The sequence below is a fragment of the Prinia subflava genome, chromosome Z (genome assembly GCF_021018805.1).
Source record: "Prinia subflava isolate CZ2003 ecotype Zambia chromosome Z, Cam_Psub_1.2, whole genome shotgun sequence".
Classification (NCBI taxonomy): domain Eukaryota; kingdom Metazoa; phylum Chordata; class Aves; order Passeriformes; family Cisticolidae; genus Prinia; species Prinia subflava.
The window spans coordinates 40,384,276-40,405,255 of NC_086283.1; positions in this window are offsets into that span (position 1 = coordinate 40,384,276).

Below are 20,980 nucleotides of genomic sequence, written 5' to 3' on the forward strand. Positions count from 1 at the left end.
GGCCATGTCCATTAAGCTACAGAATTAGGAATTTGACATAGACAAAAGTCAAGTATCGCTCATGGGCAATAGTCTTTGAAAGTTATATGCCCTCTTGTTACCTCCTGCTTGTTATAACAGTGAAATAAAAGTGAGGAACAAGGAGCCCAGCAGCAAAGAGCAACTCTGACAACCTCTTATTTGCAGCAAGAGTTGGTAAAACACAAGGAGATAAACTCCCAACAAAATTGTTGCATACAGAATACAAAATTATATACTTGTATCTACTGGAAGGTAAGTTCAATATTGAAAGTATGTTCATTTGATATGCTTACAAAGAAATTGTCTCTCCACAACAGAGAAGTTTTGAACAGACTGGTGTAATGTAGTTCTTACACTGAGGTATGAGAATACATCTACAAGCCTTACATTCAGGTCCTACCTAAGTCTCTAACCTAGGTCTAAGAAGATCAAAAGCATTTCCCTTTCTGTTATATTGCTCATTTTTATGACTTTCCATTGCAGTCTATCACCAGAACACAATTTTTTCAGTTAAAACCACTGTCTGAAGTTCTCAGATGGTTTCATAGTACTGGAAGTTATCAAAATGTCCCTGAAGACACCTACATGTCTTCTGACAGGGAGGAAGTCAACTTTGGGTGCTTTCTTAGGCACTTGCATATTTCAGTATAGGTGGGAAACACTTTACTTGCATACATTTCTGTGTTGGAAAGAGTCTCAGCATATTCACATATCATAGCTGGAGTATGATTTTTCCCTAATGAATTAAGGGTGCAGGGAGGGGAGCAGATAGAGTGAGTTTTTTCCCAGTGCAGCAGCTGGCATGCATTCCCTGTGGTGTAACCCACAGTGGGCCCCCAATTAGAAAGATTGAGAGTGCTATTATGAATGCCCTGTCAACCAGCCCACTCTGCCAAAAGACAGCACGAGCTGCATGCCACAGACAATCTGATCGCTCGTCTACTAGACCTAGAGGGCAGAATTCCAGTGAGAGAATTAATACTCAGCTAAGGTTTCAGGTGAAAAAAACCTGTTCCAGTAGCAATTTTGTCTGCAAGAATCACTGCAGCTTCTCTTTAGAAAAAGACACACAGGGCCTCATCTCCTCATGATTCTCTCAGGGTGTGCAGATCTGTCTGTGGAGTTTCAGGGGTAACATTTCTTGCTGCAGAGGTGAAAGATGCTGCTGCTTCCAGGGCACAGAGAGAGGTCTCCATCACACTGCCAACAGGGCTGTTTGCTTATGGTTGTCTAGCCCTTTTTGTACTTTTTTTTTATGATTGGAGTTATGAATCCAGTTGTTTCTTTTGCACAAGCAAATGAGGTGTAAAAGCTTGTCTACAAACACTGTTGTGTTGTATTTATTTCATCTACTGTGTCCCCTTAACAAAAAGGTCAGTGAAATATGGCATGTGTCCTTTCTGAAAATCAAATACACGGAAGTTTTTGTAGCAGAGGGAGAACAGACTGGAAGAGAAGAATGCTGCTTGACAAGGCTTGAATGGAGATCCCCCCTTTCCTAGGTCATTTGTTCTCTGTCTCTCCCTATACTAACATATTCAAGATTCCTTTTAAGATTTGTCTCAGCTTTAATACCAGTACCTTTCACTAATATTAGACAACACGAAGTCAGACCTGAGTACTGATGAAATTACATTCTTAGTGTACTGAGGGTGTGCTACAGAACAGCACTTCTCTGAGTTACATTTCTCCCCTCTGCATCCAGCTCCACGGCTCCTGGTACAAGAAAGACACAGATCTGTTTGAGTAACTCCAGAGAGGGGACATGGAGATTATCAGTGGGTTGTTCAACCTGGAGAAGGGAATGCACTAGAAAGACACTAATGTGCCCCTTGGAAACATTGAGTGGCATATAAGACAAAAATATTTTACCAGGATCTCTAGGGGTAGGACAAGGTGTGATGGTTTTGATCTAAAAGTGGCAGCCCTGATACTGGGGTAGCTACAACCGCTGTTTTCTTATGTTAAAGATATGTTTAAAAGTTTACCATAAAATCCAAACATGCTACAGGGTCAGCTGCAGCTAAATATTGAACAAAGCCAGTTTCCGCTTTTAACTGGACTTGCTCAGCACTTCCTCTCTTTCCCAGGATTTGTCAGGCTGTATCTGGAACCAGAATCTGACCCCAAGATTTGCTCTGTGGAAGTTTTGCAGGTCTCCACCTTAGAGCAGAAACAGATACTCTTTCTATTACTTGTTAATTACAATCCAGTGGCATCAATAGCAAGCACGGTTGTGCTACTTCAGCTGGCAAAAGCAGGACATGTTGTGTTTTTACAGTCTTCATGAGTGAGTTTACAACTGGGAATTGCTAAGCTAACAAGCTTAGCACAATAGAGGCATAGATAAGAAACTGTAAATTGTTGACTAAAGTAAGAAATCGGTCACCATAAACTACTTTAAATACTTAGTGTTTATGCTCAGGATTGTCAGTAAAAATATACAGGTGGGCCAAATCCTTGTCCCACTGAAATAAATTCTTAGTATGCTAATAAAAAAGCACCTGTGACTTTTATTGAGACAACTTGATAAACATTTATTTGATAAAGCTGTATACCAGAGAAATCAAGGCATGCAACTCTCCTTTCTTTCTTCCATGAAGTTACTTAGCCTAGCAGCTTTTTAAGCAATTCTGTCTAGATAGGGTCTGGTGAGGTGAAAGCAGCAGTAAGTGCCTCAAGAATAATAATAACAGCAAATGTACACCATCAGGCCAGAAAAGCTACACAGCCAAACAAGATGCTAGCTTGAAAATTCTTTACAAATATTACAAAACTTTGTCCACTAAGGTAAAGAACATGAAACAAAAATGATTCTGCAGAAGTTATCACTTTTTTATAAACAAAAGTGCTAAAGCAGAGTTGTTATTCATTTTGGTTTTGGTTTTTTTTGTTTTTGTTGTTGTTTTTTGGTTGTTTTTGTTTTGTTGGTTTTTTTTAAATTTTGTAAAGCTTTAAAAACATTGACTATTTTGGGGGAATTATGACAGGGAGCTAAAGAAAAATTTTTCTGTGTTGCTGTAGACCTCTGCAATGTGTTTGATTTCCCAGATTTATAATAAGAAATTTTTAGTAAGATCTTGTGTTTCCTTTTAAAATATGCAAACTATTTGTATTTTTGCATCTTTTCAACAAATGTAATGTCCTCACTAAAGACTGCAATGATTGCAATTGCTGCAACTCAACAGTGTAATCAAATGTATAATAGTGGAGGCTGTTATTACTCCTGGAGAACAGCAGTTATTACAATTCACATTTCATGTCATATGAAACAAAAATGTATTTATTAATTGATGTTAAACAAAAATACTCTCTAGCACTCCTTTATCAGTCCAATTGAGAATTATGTGCTCCTAAGATTCTGAAGCAAATGCTTCAATCCAGTTTGGATGCAGCAGTTTCAGTGCAGAGTGACATCAGGATCAGAGCACAGACAGCGTCTACCATGGGCAGCTCTCCTTCGTGTCTGGCAGCCTGATGAGATAAGTAGCTGACAGTAGACTTTGGACATCTGGACATTATTCCTGTTTAGAAAAACAATAAACTTTCTGGATCATCTCTCTGTAAAACAGACATCACTGTTCCAGTATTTGAATTGTGCCTCTTCATCTGCACTTGCTGCCAAAGAGTATCCTGAATAGTTGTTTGCCTCAGAAACAGAACTGATGCTAACCATTAAACACAAAAATCATATTCAAGCAGTGAGTTTCATCCTTTATTGAACACAGATAATAATTTTCCTGGGGGCAATACTAACACTGAAATAAAATCCTCACTTATACACAATCTCTTCTACATTGTATCAATTACTGGGATTCATCAGCAGTGTGGCCTCCTGGTAGAAAATACTAAGCTCTTACCAAGTAATGCGTCAGCTTAGGCACTTGGTGTCTCAGGAAGATATTTTGTTCTCCCAAGAGCATTTAAACAAAGGAAACTCAAGGAGTTTAAGCAGGATCCTAGCAACAGTACCCTCATATACTCTACTGCTCTCATTAAGCTTGTCTTGGGCTTAATTACTAACCAAAAAAACCCAGGGTTTTGGACAATTCAAGCATTTTCAAATAGCTAAAAGTAATTAATTTGGTTGCATGAGATACTGTTATATCATGTGGACACTTTTAAGACTTTGGAAGAGCAGTAAGTATATAAGAGGTGTTCCCAAGACCAAACAATTACAATTAGTACAGTGCCATAAATATAAACACATGGTCAAAGTCCAACCCTCACTGACACCTAGTCTGGAATGGTCCTGATGGGGCATCATTAAATGATGAGGATCTCCTGAGCAGAAAAAGTTGATATAAAGTAAATATTCACCTGTGTGCTGGACATTTTGTCCAGAACGATCCTGTGAGACAGGGTCAAAAGCTCTATTAAATCCAGAAAGTTGTCATCAACTGCCTTCCCTTTATCAGCTAGGTGGGTTACCTCATTATGAAGAGAAATAAGGTCAGATAAGCAGGACTTTTCTGTCATGAAGCTGTTCTGGCTGTGATGAGTGACTGTGTTGTCCTCTGTTTTTTAATACCTCCCCAAATAATATTCTCCATAATTTTGCGAGGCATTGAAGTGGGACTGACAGGCCTGTATTTTCCAGTGTCCTCCTTCTTGTCCTTCTTGAAAACTGGGACATTGTTTGCCAGACTACAGTTCAGACTGAAGTTATACTTTTCAACTCTAAAATACAATATGTACATGTTTTGCTAACAATTTCCTCATATTGATGGGATGAATGAACATGCTACAAGGATATCCCTTTTTGGAATGACCTGATGCTCCAACTTGAATCATGCTGAACCAAGATCATGGAAGGATGCAATGTAACTCTGCTGATGTTGGAATGGGATACTGGGATGCAACATACAAACACCATATAATCTGTGAGGATGAGTTTGGAATGGCTGTAAAATGAACAGTGGACATATGATCACCTAATACTGTTTTTGTTAAAAACTGTTCCTTTCAGTCTTTGATCTCAACCTACGCAATGTATTTCAGAAAGTGCAAATTGCAACACCTTGTCCGGTACAGACAAAATAAGGACTCAGCAGTGGGAGCTACCTGCAGTGTTTCCACAGGGACAGTATTTTCTCATTGATCGAGTGTCTCATTGGCTCTTTCTAGACAAGGTGGCACTGAGAATATGCTGAATATGTATCTCTACCAACAATCTTAGCTTTCTTCTCTTCGGTGAGAGACGATCTCTTTCTGAGCAGTTCTGGCAACAAATCAGCTCCACAACACAGAAGCAGTGTGTCACTACCACAAGCAGCTGTAAAATTAATCTCTGGCTTTTCCCAACACCTGCTAGAGCCTGTTTGCAATTAGACCGTGTCCTTGAATTGATTCTGAACAGCTCTGTATTTCTTTGTCACTTAGTGCCAGCTGGAAGGTTGGTGTCTGTCTTCCAGAGGAACCTCTAAATGTTAATTTGAAGTGGCATAGGGAGTATCTACTTGTATCATGCACAGGAAAGAGGGAAGCATCCCTGCCTAGATGCTCTTCCACTGTGAAATAAGGATTTTCTGTGTGAATGAAAAATGCTGAAAATATGCATTCCTTTTATTGCATGAATGAAGTCTTGTGGCTCTCTTGGTCTACACAGGCTCAGTTGCTCAACTATCCCTGTGGTAACTCTCCCTTTCCAAAAGGTCTCTCATGATAGGGAGGTGGACAGTGCTGGGTGCTTTATTCTGTTTCCCCCAGGATCCAAACAGTAGCTCTAAATCACAGAAAAGGCTTTCCTCAAGTCCTTGCAAAGACCTGCTGACCTGGATCAGTCTCAGACACATCACTCTTCTCCATAGGAACTATGAAATGGCTTTCTGCCCCTGAAAAATGCCTCTGCTCTGGAGTAACCCACAGGCAGTGCTGGCCTCTTACTCAGTTCAACCAAAAATCAGTTTGAAGTTCTTTCCTGCCCATCTATAAATGTGTGTCCTGAGAGAAGAACATGTTTTAACACCATGTCCCAGGAAAGGCCTCCAGAACTAAGAATTCTCATGTAACGTGTGGTGACTTCTGAGGTGCTTTTACTCTTTTACTCACTTCATTTCTCTTGCTTCTCTTCTTTTCACCCCACCTCTTGCACACCTGGCTGCTAAAACCAGACACACACAAGCACAGATATGTTTAATGCTGTCTAGACAAGCACCCTGTTAGGCTGGGCTGGGGCAGCCGTTGCCATAGAGATGAACAAATACTGTTTTGTAACTAAAATGAGGTGACAGGAGATTCATACTTTCTTCACAATGTAGAGGCAGCGTCAGAGTGAAACTGCAGCCTGAGAAAACAACTCCATGACAATTATTAGCAAAAGGGAACAAATAGGAAGTGCTGATTATGGACTAGACTCTTGTATTCATTATGAAGGTGAAAATTTGAATTCTAAATAGCCTCAAAACTCCTGAATGCAACAAAGGCCACCTAACCTTTGCAATATTTCAATTTTTGTAGGTAAAAAGCATAACTTTATATCTTACAGTGCTTAACTTTAACATTCGAAGTTAATTATGAAGTTTTAGCTTAACAGGTAGAAGTTTTCCAGTGTTAAAGGGGCCAAAAAAATTCTAGTTTTTGCAACATTTCTCACTGAAGCAGTGTTGCCAGGGAATTGCTGAGGCAGGCTCAGGGAGAAGCCATGAGATTTTTCTCACTACTACAAAGATTCAAAAGAAAAAAGTTCCTCTTTTTCACTGTATTGCACAATACAAAGTCAAAACCACCTCTCATTTCATTTACTGGGCATAGTAGCATTAGGTCAAAGGTTGGACATAATGATCTTGGAGATCTTTTCCAACCTTAATGGTTCTGCAATTCTGTGATTAAGGTTGGAAAAGACCCTGAAGATCATCTGATCCAACCTTCAACCCAGCATTCCAAGTCCATTGTTAAACCATACCTCTAAGTACCATATCTAAAGGTGTTCTTGAACACTTCCAGAGACAGTGGTCACTTCCAGCCCCCTGGGATCTCTCTGGTTAACCAGAATTGCTGAAGAATAATAGAAAGTGGCTTGGAGGTATTTCCACCAGCTCCCTCAGTACCACTGGCCATGTTGAAGTGGAGCAGCAGGTCACTGACTGTTTCCTCCTGGATTATGAGGTCTCTCTTCTTTCCCAAGACAAAAAAGCACCATCACCTACACGTACTGTTCAGCTAATTGTGGAGTATTTCATCTGCCTCTTCATCCTGGTTGTGTGGTCTATAGGAGACTCCAGGGATATCTGTCTTGTTGGCCTTTCCCCTAATTCTTACCCATAAGAATTCAGCCTTAGTGGTTACCATCATAAAGCTCCTGGCGGTCAAAATGCTCCCTCATGCACAGGACTTCCCCACTGCCTCTCTTCCTTGCCTGTCCCCTCTGAAGGGTTTCCAGCCAGCCACTGCAGTGCTCTGGTCACCTGAGTTACCCCACCCCAGTTCCATGATTTCCATGGAAAACCTCTGCCTGGAATCTATGCATGCCATAGGTTTCCTTCCAAACAGCTTTTGCTATTTCCATTTGAGGGATGCCAAGAGGAAGTGTCTTTAAATCAGCAGCACACCATGACAGCTCTCACTGCCCAGCTGCCCCTGCAGTGCCTGGGACACAGCTCTGCTGCATCCCCTCTGTGGCTCACACTGCCTCCTGCTCCACGCATGGTGGCATGGAGCTCATTATAAATCCTTTTTGGTTGTAGAGGAAGACAAGAACAATGCTCACATGGCACCTTTCCTATAAAAAAAGGTTTTATTTTCTTCTGACGTTCCCGAAATATGTTTAATTGAAAAGTATTGCAAGAGAATTGTGCTCAGAGGTAATAAAGCAAGGAAGTGGCATTTCAGATATTAGACACAGCTAAGCTGTATATTTTAATGTATGTGTTAATGTACACAAGACTGTGAGCTGTTAAGAGGTGGAGAAAATATTTTCCTAATAGAACAAGTTGAAACAAATATTAAATTACTACATTTATTCTCAGTCTCAAATTTTTTCATTCATAGAATGTAACTTTTCTCAATTTCAGAGATAGGCAGATGTGGGCTCAGATATTTCTGTGAGCAAAAATACACACAGAAGCCCAGATGTCTCAAACTTTTCTTGCAGAGGTGTATGCTTGACTGCAATGCTGTTTGTTTACTTCAAAAGGAGGTTAATAAGCTGAAAATTTCTAGAAGGCTCACTTCAAAAGAGGAATCACAGGAGTTAGAAATCATCTGCAAATTCCAGGGAACAGACTAACAAATAGACTGGGCTAGATAATTAATAATCTTTTTGAAAAATATTTTATAGCTAGATTTTAGATTTAAAATGAACAAAAATAGTGAAGATACTTACTAGTACAAATAGATATAACCTGTTTTAAATGCCTAGCCAATCAAATTAATAAAAAAGAATTTTATTAATAGTTTACAAAATAGAATTTGGAAACAGAATTTGCAGAACGAAAAAGCCACAAACAAAGTCAGTGTCGAGCCCAGGGATGGCACTGGATGAACCTAGCTTTGGCCCGTATCGCACCAGAGCTCCCCTTTTCACAATTTCAGTCTCTGCAGGGTCAGTTTATATACAATTTCTTTAGCTGGACAGGGCATTGCTTCATACTTCTTTGTCTTTCCAATCCCTTTTCCATATTCATGTAATTCTGTCTTCACTTCTGGATGGTTGATTTGATTTTCAAGTAGAGATGAATACCTGATTCGATTTTGGGGAATCTTGTATTGGGATGCACACCCTGGGTGATGAAGTCTAGATCCATATCAAGCAATAATCATAGTTGTCAAGTCCATCTCCAGAGTGGACTTACCTCTTCTCGTAGTCACCCTCCTTTCTGTTGCAAATCATGGTCCTTGCCCGAGTTTCGGCAAGAGCATCTAAATTCCTAATAATTTTTCTTTATTTCCAAGTCTGAGCGACTGTTACTGTATTCCTCCTAAAACACAACTGATTTTACACCATCGATCACAAATGCAAGTTATTCCACATCATATTACATGAACATGAATGATTTCCCATTTACACTGTATGAACACAAGTTATCTCACATCATATATTACATAACCCCACTATTTTCCCAGTCACAAATCTAGTTCCATTAATGTTTGGTTGCTGATTGGGGTGAATAAAATAGTAAATTAATGGTTTGACTTGATGCTCTCAGAGAGCTTTTCCAACCTTAATAATGGTATGATTCTATTATTCAATTAGAGATTACTTTTTCCATCCATCAGGTGGCTTGTAGGTAGAGTGAGCTGTGTAAAAAGTAGGGTACCTGATTTTAGTACAGACAGCATTTTGGACTGCATACCCTAAATCAGTTCCTAAGGAGTACAACTGCAAGAACTTTTGCAACAGGACAGCTGAGTATGTGAAGCGCTTCTGTTGCCACAGCACTGCTGGTGAGGTGTGAGTGTTTTCCTGGGCTCCTTACCAAGGAAATGACCTGGTTAAGGCTTACTGCTTTGGCTCACATCTCAAACCTGGATATGCAGAAAGAATCGAGACTCAGCTGTCCTGCTCAGACACCCTGCAGCATGGTTAGGCAAAGGAGAAAGTTTAGGACATTTTTTTCCAGGAGTGTGTAAATAAGTTATTGTTTGTGTTTCTTTTGAACTGTAAAAGCCCAGGTAGGTGAGTTCATAAAGTATGTCCTACTTGTAGCTACTTACTCTCTTGAGTAACAACACTGAGCTTTTCCAAAAACTTATTCGGTCTGTGTAAACAACTCTGAAAATCATCTTTCTATTCCTCCTTTTCAGACCTGACAAAAGCTATCTGTTGTTGTTCATTTAGCACAATTTGAGTTTTCATATTTCATCTAGACAAGTTTCAGAAAGATCAGTTCTCTCTTCTAACATTAAAACCAGATTCTGACTCTTTTGCAGTGTGAAGACTTTGTTGTTCAACTCCACAATCTTAGAACAACAGAAATAACTGATAGCCCTCAAGTTGACAAAAAATGCCTGCAAATCAAATAGCTTTCAGATAACATGAGTTAGAATTAACAGAATGATAAAATTTATGGCATGCTGTAATCTTGCTTGACAAAATATTTTTTCATTTTTCAGTTGATAGGAGTGTGAGTACTCCTGTTGGTGCCACACTGGAATTACGATTCTGACACTGCTGGTTTCCTTTGCCCATTGTAAAATGTATAACGATGTCTTAGGGCTGAGTAAACAATCAAATAACAAGTTCCCATACACTTAGTGGAATATGGGAAAAAGACCAAAGACTATTGACACGAGTGGAAATGTGTGGTTCAGTTCTGGTAAAAGAAAAAATTTCCCTGTGAGTACAGTGAATCGGTGGCAGAGATTATGCAAAGGGTAGGTAGTGTCGATTCTTGCAGAGTTTCAAGCCCTGACTTGGAAAAGCCCTTTGCAAACCTGTGTGACATCAGATGTTGACCCTGCTTTGAATAGAAGGATGGAGTAGAGATCTCCTGATGTCCTTTCCAGCCTGAACTATTTTGCACTTATGTGATCACATACAAAAATAGTGAAAGAGGTTGCCACAATTTCATATATACAAAGAAGTCATCTGCTATCAGCAAACACATCCCTATGCCCTGCCAGGTTAGCAAGACAAATATTTAATTAGAGGAGCCTCACACCATGCCCTGATGGGCACTTTATGAATGTTCCATCCAGCTATGAAGTAAAACAGTCTGCAGGGCATGACCATTCTGTCATGAACAGACACACAATGTCCTTGTGTGTAAAAGCACACCTTGGTCATTATTTTACGGACAAGAAACAAGGAAGCAAGGGGAAAATTCCAAAGAAATCAAAACTTGCAGAAAGTCAGACTTCGCTGAAACTTGGAATTGTGAATTATAACTTGGAGGCAGAAATACAGAGCACCAAATCTAAGGAGAGCAGAAAGCCAGAAGTTCACTCCAGGCAGGAGGTTAACTGCTGTGGTAAACACTGGCTGAAGCCTTCAGGTCTTTTCAAAACCAAATAAGCAGTGAAACAGATTGGAGTTCAATGAGCCAGAGCTGCAGAAGTGCCCCAAGGTGACCATTTATGGATAAGGCAGCCACTGGGCTCATAAATACTGTGAAGTATTGAAAGCCATTGTGGTTACCTTCAAATTCAAGGTATAGTTACTCTTCCAGTAAAATCCTTCAAGCTATTCTAAGATAACAATGAGCCGTTCATTAGTTGGGCACAGAGATACCACTACACCTTTCAGGTTGCAGGACTTCCACTGTATGTAGTGTGAATTTGAGCTAAGCAAATGTTCAAACAGTGTGAATTTGCAGCTGAGCACCTGCCATTCTTAGGCAGCTGGAGGGGCAGACACCTCAAGTTGTTTTGCTGGAGGCTTTTTTGTTGAAAGCTCCATTAAAAGCCCCAGCTTTCAAGTCAGCTGATGCTGAATCAAGCTGCATCGTGGGTGTCACTATGATGAAAAGTAATGTAGGTCAAACCAACCAGTGCTTTTCTCATGGCCATATATTTAAATTCATATTAAATAAGGGATGTGAGGGATGCATCTGAGACAAATCAGTCTGTATTTGGTCAGTATGAGCTTTGATGTGTTTTGGTAAAAATATTCCCCTATGATGTTTTATCTTATATGGTTACAACCTGTAAGGAGAAAAATCAGATGGAAAAGCTGAGTACAGTTAATTTGCTTAAAAACCAAAAGTATTAGGATATTATTTACTGTTTCTTTTTTCAGCTGTGCAATATGGCAAATAGAAATTGACATTTTGAGGTTTGTTTATTTGGTTGATGTTTTTAAATATAATTTAAAAATACTACTCAGAACTTCTGAGCAATCCTAAAAAGAACTTGTCTCTCATAAAAATGTGACTATGTTGTTACTACTTTCCAGACGAACCTAGAAAATACACAGATTGCAATTCACTTTTAACTTGGGATTGTTATAAATGCCAATCCAATTCCAATTAATAAAATAGATTTTTATTAATTAAAGAATTACAGGACAAAAATTTTGGGCAAACCAACAATCGGAAGCACAGTGCCGATGCCCGGGATCGACACTGGGTGAACCTCAGTTACGGCCTCTATCACACCGTAAGCCCCTCATTCACGAATTGGCCCTTTTCAGGGTCCCCTTTTCATACAGTTTATTTGGCCAGCAGCAGAGGATTTCCCCACAGTTCTTTGGTTTGGGGTTGGTTTCTTCATATTAATCTCTGCTGTCTGGTCTGCTGAATGAGGTTTCCCCACAAAAAGGTGAATGTTAAGTTCATTCCTCCAGTGTATGAATGGGAAGCGAATGAGAGGCATTCTCCTGATTGTATCTTTGGTAATATTTGGGCGTTTCACAGTTCTGCTGCCCCTGGAGGGCTGATTTCAATCTTGATTTGCCCCTTTGTTCTGGTGTCAATAGCAGACTCCCTATTCCCGGCAAGGTATTGTCCTTCCTGGAATAGCAGCCCCTGGGTGTTGCCAGTCCTGAAATTAGTTGGTTTCATGCCCGACCTGCTTGTATTTTATTTCACAAAACTTATTTACATTCTACATACACCAAAAACATGAATTAATATACAATATTTATTACAGGATTTAAACTAAATAAAATGTAATTTTTATATTGCAATAAGTTTGAAGTTTTAGTGTTCCTTATAAATCTGTGATTTCACATGCTATTTCTCTTGGTCATCCTGAAGATGTTTAACATGGTTGTTAAACACACAAAAAGAGATTTCCATTTATATAATGTACCTTTATATTGCTGTTGTATGGGAGTACAAATTCTGAACTTCACCATTAGCAATTTAGAGGGCAACAGACTGTGATATGCAAATTCAGAGTTATGACTTTACTATAGAATCAAGCAACAGAATCGGAACAGCTATTTATGTAAAAACAAATACTAGCCACATAGTGAAAACGTATAACAATATGTATTCTCTGTTTAATTTGAAGTTTGAAACCAATTCCTTTCTTGCGATGATACAATATTTAATGATATATAGTGGAGTAATAGAAAAGGACAACAAGACGGTCAGGATACATACTGAAAGATGATGCAAAACCAAAAGGCACAGGGTTACATGTCTCTCCATACAGCTGGCAATGTCACAGCACTGACCTGAAGGGACTTTTTTAATTTATCTGCAGTGATTTTTAGTCCACCACCTTATTACTGTGTCAGGAAATGAGAATGTCAGTTATCCCTGAGTGTAAGCACTGGGTGAAATAATATCAATTATGAACTAAGCTGATCAACCAAGTCTTTCACAAAAAGTCGTTTACCTTGTGTCAGATGATAGTGTGGATAGACTCAAGAAAAGTAACCTGCTGAGGACCCCCACAACCTATAAATAAATATTGCACTTTGCTGCTTGGTTGATTTTTTTCCTTGGTTGATTTTTTTCCTTCCTTCTCTCTTTCTTTAACTTCCTTGCCTTTCAAATGTGGTGGGATATTTTTGTTTGTTTGTTTGTGATCCTTCCCAACACAGATGAGCATGCAGACAAGTTAATTTCTTCTGGGCTAAGAAAAAGGACATGTGTATGTTCTTATCCATCTGTACTGAATTCCTCAGGAGCAACCTCCTATCTTTCTGTCTGTGGTCATTCCCTATGGTCCTGTCATGGGGCACCACTGGAAAGATCCTTGCTCTGTCCTTGCACCCTCACTGCAGTTGTTTATATTGGTTTGATGTCTGTAATAAATACTGAGCCAATTCGAAATTAATAAATGATTTTATTAATTTTAGAAAAATAAATGGACAGAATTTTGGGTAAGCGAACAATCAAAGAATCAGTGTCGAATCCCGGGATCAGCACAGGGTGAACTTTAGCTGGAGCCTCTATCGCACTGCAGCTCCATCTTCACACCTTCAGTTCCGTGAGTCCAGTTTATATACAGTTTCTTCAGTGGGACATGTAGCACCCCCACTACCAAAACCTGGCCATGCAAACCCTCTTAGCTGAGGAACTTGTCCTGCTCTGCACAATCCTTCAAGGAGAGGCTGGTGACAGCCATGCCCATTGCATGCGTCTGTACTTCAGTGGCAGCATAGGAATAAAGAAAGAGCTTTTATACAACCAGGAAAACCTCAATAAAGAACTTCCATTCTTAATTGCCAGCTTGCGTCTCTAAGGTTCTGCCTTTGCTTTTAAAATATCAATTATGATTAAAGCCAGGCATTTAGCAAACCAGAAGAAAAGCAAAGCCTCATAGAGTCCACAGCTGCACTGAAAATTCTGCAGTCAACATCTTGGAGATTAGTAATTATTTTTCATGATAAGCCTGATGTTGACTACATTACCCTTGTTCTTGATTCTTATGTGCAGTCTCTGACCCAAGATGCATTTCCCCAAGAAAGGTTAGAAATAAATTGAAAATACATTTTTGAGATTTAGTAGTTTGAAGTGAAATATGTTTTTCATTTGGGAGACAGTCAAATATTTTTAAGGGTTTTTTTAAAATTTATTTAAAGGGCTTAGTTTTCAAATCTGTTTCATATTAGTTGTTCATAAAAATAACACTCAGAATAACTTTAAAATTTTGGAACATTTCACTATTGCTGCTGGAGAGAGTTCTCAGTACATATTTTTGCAAATGATGCAAACTCTGTAATGTGATCATTGAGTTTTCACAAGGACAGAACATTAGTCAGACATGCTTCATATGAATGATTGAGTGGGGCCAAAGGAGGAAATTTAATGTTGTTAACATAGATCATTTAACCTGAATCTTTCCTATTGCTTGTCAAATATTCCACAGTCCTGAGTCTGTTCCTTTGTATTTCTGCTCCAAACTTTCTTATAAAGATATTTTGGGGTTTTTTCCAAGGTGGATTTTCCCCTCAGCTGTGTATGTTTTTTATAGTGATAATCAATAAACTGGGAGCACTCATCAGAGCGCTAGATTTGTTTCTAGAACAGCCCTACAAAATGGTGAAGCACACCTGTGGGTTAAAAAGGCAACACCAAGAGGACAATCATGAAAAAAGCTGTTTTTTAAACAGTGGCAGATAGAAACCAGGAAAGCTTCCACTAAAAACTACTTAAAATGCTTTACTAACTTCCTAACAGCAGGCCACCATTGCTATCTGCAGAGGTGAGTACACTCTGGATTGTACTGCGCAGCTGCCCGGTCCTCCATCTGCACGAGGTTTGAATACTTCAGTTGCAGCTGTTCAAGAGGGAGAAGTTCTAATTTTAAGAATAACAAACTACAATTCCTCTGTGTTAAGAAAAAAGAAAATGAAAAAAAAGTGTCATTAAAAACAAGGTAGTAGATTGAAGGAAGCGGACACTGTATGCTTATGGCTGTGCTATAACCTAAGAACAGAAGGCTGAGAGTGGCCCTTCGGTCACAGAAAAAAACTCCGTTGAACCCAAACTAGGCTGGGATGACACTGCCCATGCAGGAAAAGTATGTCTGACATTTTACATGGAATATCTGGCAGGTACCAGGTGGGGTAACTACCTCTCCAGGCAAGAACTGGATCTTCATTAATCATTGTAAAGTACAGCATAACTGATCTAATCTGCTAAATCTGTAATTTGGAACTCCTTTTAATTTTTTTTTTTTAAATGCAGTTTCTTTTTTATGACATACTGGAATTGCTGAATCTCAGGCTTCAGCAAAGTGGTAAAACACTAAGTGTTGTGTGAACACACACACAGACACATAGACACAGAGACACAGACACACATATCTTTAAGAAAGAAGCTCTGTTTACCAATTTAAAAGGGATCTTTTAACTTTTGCTTTTAGCTTTAACCTTTTACTCCCTATTCTTTGGCCACTGTTATGAGAAATACCAGGAAAAAGAGATGAAGGATGAAGGATAATAGACTGAAGCTTAGTCTCTTCCAAATAAATGGGAGATGTGTTGGTGAAAAGAATCATGACATCTTTCAGATATACACTGCAGGCAGAAAGAGTAAATGATGATACAATTTGTGAGACACCGTAGTGCAATGCTTTAAAAAAAACGGAAAAAAGGAGAATTTTGAGGCAAGAAGATTCTGACCATTCTTTCTGTAGTGAGGAATTTATATGTAATTTTGGTTAAAGAAAAAGTTTTGAGGTTTTTTTGGTTTTAAGCCTATGAAGCTAGTAAAAAAATTGCAGTTAAGTCCATACCCATCACTTCCACAACTTCACATTTTCTTGGTACATGTCCTGAAACACTCTAAAGGAAATGCTATAGTGTATTATACAGGATTAACAGGTCCCTGAGATGTGGCGATTTAACTTTTTCCCTAGATATAGTTGGGTATATTAACTGATTCTTTTCCCCTTTATATGTTCCCCAAATGCAAATATTTATCTTCCTGTCTGACCCAAACTTTGTCCCTTTCATGGTTACTTTCAAAAACCCTGCTGGGTCCAGAAATTTAAGGGATATTTGTTTTCTAATACAATCACAGTTGCAATGTAGTGTGCCCAGATCATCAACACTTTCAGCATCATTGGCAGTGTGAACCTGAGTGCCTTTGTACTCAATCTAGAATTAATTTTCCTTGATTGAATTTATTTAGCTATGTTGTGGTGAAAAAAAAATCCTCCAAATTCAGATATTTGAAAATAAGCTGACAGAATTGATTTAAATCAAACTGCTAACTTCTACTCCTGCTTTTCCAGAACTGATGAACTAGCATCAATTGATCCTCTGGTCTTGCATCCTAGACAAATTATATTTAGCTTTAATTTTTAAATAAATAATAATTTAATTTAACTCTGCTTTATAGCCAAACTTAAGGTTGACTTAAATTCATGAAGTGTTGACTAAGGTAATGTTACAAGTTCTCACTAAATTGCTGGGAATAATTGAATGAATGGCCCATAATAGAAAAACGGTATTGTGCATTTTTAATTAAATGAGTTCTTATGAATTTAAATTAAGTATATTGCATTTAGTTAATCGACTTGAATTGGAAGGCTTGTCTCTTGAACTGTTGCTTGGAAAAGCAATTAACACGTCTGTGCAGTCACTAGTGTGAGTAAATGCTACTTCAGAAGTGAAGGTTTAAGAGTTGCCCTTATGCTCATATCTCTTAAACATTCCAGGCATGGCAGCATTGCAAGTATATACAAATATATATGTGTGCACATATATATAAACTGGAATGACATTCACAAAATCTGTCAATGTAATGTGGTACCTGCTTTGGGTATCATTTTGTTTGGTAGAGTTCAACAATAAATCCTTTGATCTGTATTTTATCTTTTTTCTGAAGTTTGACAACTTTCTTTTAAAACTTTCTCTCCTGTCTGCTCTCCATCTCTTTCTCTCCAGGGAACATATGCCAATTCTTTATCCCAGATGGCAGAACTAGCACTCCCCAGTCGCTCTTAGTATGAATAATTGTTTTCCTACTGTTTTCCACACCAAAGTACCTGAGTCTACAAGGAGTCTAGCCCATACTGTACTTTTCCCCCCACGTTTCTGAATCTTTCTGTCTTGTTCAAGTAATTTATCCTAATTTCCTTACAAGAAAGTTAGGCATTGCTCCACGCTCCAGCGAACCTCAGTTAATGGTGTCTCTGTCACACTCAGTCACCAGAGTGGCAATGTCATACAACAAAGCAAGTTGTGTTCTTGAGACTGACCACCCTTTAGGGTCTTCTGAGAACTCAGGAAATTCCCTGTTCCCTACATACAGATACTGCTTTAAATATTCTGGCAATCAAGCAGCACAACTTGAAGGACTTACTCACTTTACAGAAAAATACAAGTTCAAGGTCAAGCAAGTCCTAAACATTTACTTATGCAGTCGTTGGTTAATATAGAAGGTTTCTTCAAAATAGAATCTACTGGCCATACTAGTGGCCAATCTACTTGATCTACTAGTGCTTAGTATTTTGGTACAAATATTTGTATTATTTGCCCTGATAAAAAATACATCAGTGTCCAGCAGGTAACATGCACATGCTTTGAAAAGCAAAGTTAGACAGACCAACAGGTTCTAGGTTTAGTTACATGATTCACTAATTCACATAATTGTCCATTCCTGCATTCTGGGTCTGACTCTACAAAAGAAACCCTAACTTCTTGTAAAACCCGTGGGAACCCTGATTGGAGAATCATTATTCTGTTTTTCTCCAACATAAGAATTAGGAGATAATCTATCGGGTTATTAAGAGAGATAGGACCATGGAGAGACATCTTAAAACATGATTTATTGCTCTTATCTGCTGCAGTCTCATGAAGGGTGAAAACTGCTTCACTGCACAAGTCACCAGTCAATAATGGTCAGTGATCAGTGGTCATAAGATCACTGGTTACAAGGTGGTTTAAAGGTTAATCAGCCAGTAAACTACTGCCACAAAGCATGTTTCTATTTTCACATCACTCGCTAATTAATTGTATCACGTCTTGCCGCAATGCAACCATTTAACGACACACAAACCTACTTGCTACACCTTAAAACGTTTTACTACTTCTGTAAATACTCCTATATCTACACTTGAAAGCTTTAAAACTTTCCACTACCTAGCTTAACAAGTTTCTGCTTAAACTACAAATCCCCATTCTTGCTTATGGTCTTTGTATCTGGAAACCCTTTCCAAGGTCTCAGGTCAAAGCCTGCATTCATTTCTAAGTCTGGACCTACATACACAGCATTTTGAGAACATTCTGTGCCTTGATTTCCCACAATAATCAACTGACTTGTCAGGGAGGTGATATAAATCAGACATAGCATTTTTTTCCACTTAGTAAAAATTGACAAAATTTTTAAGAGCCAGTTATCAATGGACCATGATTGAATTAGGATCCAGGAAGAGCAAATGCAGGGTAAGAGTATCCAGCAAGCAAGACAATATAGCCACTCTTTTCTGCTTCTTGTTTTGCAAGTCCAAAGAAGGACTCTACCTGAACTCTTAGGCACCTACTGGTACTGTGGCTGCTGTTTTCCAAGTGCATAACTGCAAAACTGGGCATCATGAACTAGTACTGATTGGGAAAAAAATAAAGTCAGCACCAGTGTCTTTTCCCTCCTTCAACAGCAGCTCTTGGAGCCATTTACTGTTGCTTGTGGAGCTCCACTCATGACAGAAATTTGCTCAATTTTTTTCCTCTAAAGACCCTAAAATCATACAGGTTTTTTTCTCTATAATACTCTTAATTATTTTTCTGTCTGGTCTAAGGGAAAAACTCACTTTGTTTCAGTCCATAACAAAGTTCTCTCGAATTTTAGTGGATTCGAATTTCACTTTAATTTGTATAGGCTTAACCTTTGCAGGGTACTTAACTCTATACATGTGGGTAGCTTCACTGCACTCAAAGAAATGAATCTAACTGTACAGGCCTTGCTATGATTTCCGTCCCTTTCCTATATTATTTAAGTGTTCTACATATTTCAGATCACATCTTCCTGTCAAGTATCCAGTGTCAGTCATCATTGCAGAGGAACTACAATGGATTAAACCAAAAATTCATTCTAGAAGTGTGAAGAACTGCAGGTAGTTAAATATGAACCTGTTCATATGGCAGCTGATGTGTGTTCCTTCCATCCAAGCCATTCTCTGATGGAGCACCAGTAAAAAATCCTGAACATTTGGTTTATTTAATGACAAGCTAATCTTATTTGGAAATTTTCCAGAAAACTCGATTTCTTCCATTATTTATGCATAGGTCATTTTGTTTAGTAATAAAAATAAATGAAAACAAAACTCTCATAAATTTGGAGATTATCCATGAAAAACAAATCCAGCTCCCAGAAAACTAAGCTGAAAATACAACCACAGTTTATGTCTTCTTAAAATGTCAGCTAATGGACATTCTTCCCCTCTAACTTCCATTTTGTTGCCACAAAAAATCACACATAATTTCTCACACCTAGTTTATAATCCACATTGCCTCCTTAATGTCTTCTAAAATCTTTCAAAGTTTTTAAATGCACTTTCTCAAATTTATTTGTTGATGAATAGAAATTAAGAATAGGAATAGCACAAATGACTGAAGAATTTGAAAGAAAGGAATGCTGTCAATATATCTATCATTACACCTACATGGTGAGTTTCTTTGTGGTGCTTTTAGGACTTATCCATGAAAGTAATGGAGTGATGCAGATACCATTAATGGAAACTGCCTATACACAAAAGCCACAAGCAAATATAATTGAATTTTGGGTTTGGATGGGTTTTCAATGAATTGTGTGCATGACCTGGCTCCAGTTGCCAAGATATCACTTTCACCCAGAATCTTGTGCACCTTCTAGCCACCTTCCTTCTTCAGGTGCTCCAAGCAATTCAAAACCAATTCATCACAGGACCAGGCAGCTCAACCACCTCCAGCAGGCTTCAGTCTGATGGATTTCCAGACCGGAGTCTTGCCAGTGTTGTGTGTTGTGCCCCGTGTTGGAATTGGATGGCTGAAGGACAGAGGTGAGAATGAGACTAGGAATTGCAGGTCACAGTTTCTCTGGTTCCCATCAGAATTGGAAAGGACAATTTCAGAGTGATTTTCTGGTGACTGTTTTAGATCTATTCATTCCAAGCCATGGAGATTTTCAGCTGCTTTATAACAGTAAGTTTTTGTTCTGTTGCTTTTATCTTTTCCTCAGCCACAACATCCTGTGGGAGTTCAGCTAACTGGTTGGGATGGACAATGGCTTGGCCTCAAATGATTGTCCAGGAGACATCAACCTGAGGCCATAAGAAACGGCAGTATAGGCAGGGAAACTTATGTCCAGGTTATGGTGAGAAGAGAGGGGTCATGGGAATTGTTGTGCAGATTAGGCTGTTACAAATAAGGTTGTGTTTCTAGTTCCCATTCATGATTGTTTAAGTTAGGTTTACATATAAGGTTATGCTTCTCATTCCCAGTTTTGATTGGACCCTGTATCCCCAACTTTCGATAGATAACATTGTGTTTCCCCCATTTTTGGTTTCTTTTGGAATTGACCCCATACGACACATGGCTTATCCCTTTGTTATTTTACCCATTATTAAAGCTTTTTTGTTTCAGGCGATCCAATTGACCCATCCTTTTATTTGCCACATCATTCCTGGCTGGTCCGGT